The sequence below is a fragment of the Chinchilla lanigera genome, unplaced genomic scaffold (genome assembly GCF_000276665.1).
Source record: "Chinchilla lanigera isolate Chin_1 unplaced genomic scaffold, ChiLan1.0 scaffold00036, whole genome shotgun sequence".
In the NCBI taxonomy this organism is placed as follows: Eukaryota; Metazoa; Chordata; class Mammalia; order Rodentia; family Chinchillidae; genus Chinchilla; species Chinchilla lanigera.
In genome coordinates this window covers 19491948-19494101 of record NW_004955437.1, presented here as the reverse complement: position 1 = coordinate 19494101, position 2154 = coordinate 19491948, and positions in this window count along the sequence as shown.

The window sequence follows — 2154 nt, the reverse complement described above, 5'->3', positions numbered from 1 at the left end:
CCCTGCCACCTCGCTCTCCAAGGGTGGAGAGCAAGAAGACGGGGCCGGCGTGTCCCTAGGGAAGATGGGACGGGGAGAAGAGGAAAACTCTCCGATTACAAAGCTGGCCAGCTCAGGTGTCTAAAAGGGAATGTGGCCAGAGACGATCTTTTTCTCCCCTCACCTCCCACCCCGGGGGCCTGCGCCACAGCCCTGACAGCTGGCTTCCCGCGAGTTATGGCTTTGCCATCATGGGTGGCTTCCTTAAGACAAAAGCCATGTAACAACTGGCAGCCTCAGAACTATTGCTCCCCAGCCCCAGCCACATGCTCTTTTCTAGGCTAGTCCTGTGCCCTGAATGGCTGGTAAGACGGGGGCAGATGTCCTCCTCCCCAAGCAGCTGTTTAGGGACGGTCACCCCTTTTGTTAGCTCTTCCTCAGGCAGCCCTAAAAGGCCAGTGTCTGGGCATTTCATCTGCCTCGGGGCCGCGACTCTGCAAACGGCACATTTGCTCACAGTCTGGACCTCACTCTGGTTTCAATAAGATGCTGGGGATGGGGTGAGGTGGGAGGGGACCGGTTTTGTTGGAGGGGTTTAGGTTTTTGTTAAATCTGCGACCCTTGCCATTGCCCGTAGAGATGCTGACATCCCATTTGGGAAGGCTGGAGGCTGGGCACAGTGACAGGATCCGGGCAGAAACAGGGTGAGGTTTACATGACAAATCGAAGAGGAAACAGATAATCTGGTGGGACAAAACAGACTGAACTTCTGGGACCCAAGCCCCAGATTGTGTTTTTATAAAAGACTTGGCTGCTGGCTATGATCTTAAAAAAAAAAAAAAAAATCAAAGGCAATGAAAAATGTGATCTTAATCAGTAGGAAAAAAAATAGGTTACAAGGTTCCCAGTCACAGAACCTGGCCTGCTGGGAACTGTAAGGCCTCTGTGGCCTGGGGTGGGGTCCCCCTGGGAAAACAGAAAACAATAGCTCCCTTCCCTTGTTTTCTTGTGGCCTTTTCAGGTGGATTTAGTGGCGCTGCCCTGGTCGCTGGGGTCCCCCCCCCACAGGAGCAGAGGCAGCCCGGCGGCGGGGGGAAGGGGGGCAGTGCAGCGCTGTGCGGAGGAGCAGCAGCGTGGCATTCGGTGTAGGCTGGGGCAAGGTGGGCGAGCCCCACTTTCTGTCTATACATTACTGATAACACCACCTACCTCCTAGACTGCCGGGAACTTCAGCAACATTAATACTAAGTGTCTGGGCATAATGAGCATTTTTTAAAAAAATATTACTTCCTTCAGGTTGGAAAGAGAAGGCTATGATGTCCCATAGGTCCAAAGAGTTACCAAAATGAGCCGGGCATGGTGGTGCAGGCCTGTAATCCCAGCACTTGGGAGGCTGAGGCAGGAGGATCGTTGCGAGTTCAAGAGCAGCCTGGGCTATGAAGTGAGCTCAAGGCCAGCCTGAACTGTGCAGTGAGATTGTCTCCAAAAGACAAAAAAGAAGGCGGGGGATTTCACCAAAATGTACCACCTCCTCCGACCGTCTCAATCCTGGTCTTTTAGCAAAGATATCCCCAAAGCATGGAGGAGACAGAGCCCGAATAGCATTGCTCCCTGATTCTGGTGTTTATCTTAGGAAGCCTCTGGTCTGCTAGGGTTCCAAAGTTGCCCAGTGGAAAGTTCAGAAAAGCACTGACGAAATGCGTCAGAGCGCAGCTGTGTGCAGGCCTGTGATGCTGAGCGTTTCCCACGCCCCTAGCAGCTCCTCCAAGACAAGCCTCTTGGAGCAACTTCGAACTGGGTCATTATTGGCCTTGGGTAGAAAGCAAATCACCATGGCCCAAGCCTGTTAGCTAAGACAAAGGTGAAGCTGTTCAGACAGGAGAAACCAAATTTCCAGGTGGCATGTATAAGGGTTGTAGAAAATAGTGGATAATCTCAGCGTATAAGAAGAAAAGAAAAGAAGTGCCTGCCTGGCAAGTGCAAGGTCCTGAGTTCGATTCCTGGTACCAAAAAAAAGAACTTTTAACTGGGTGTGGTGGCACAAGCCTGTAATCCTAGCACTTGGGAGGCTGAGGCATGAGGATCGTTGCAAGTTTGAGACCAGCCTGGGCTACAAAGTGAGCTCAAGGCCAGCCTGAACTGCATAGCAAGACCCTGTCTCAAAAAGACCAAAAA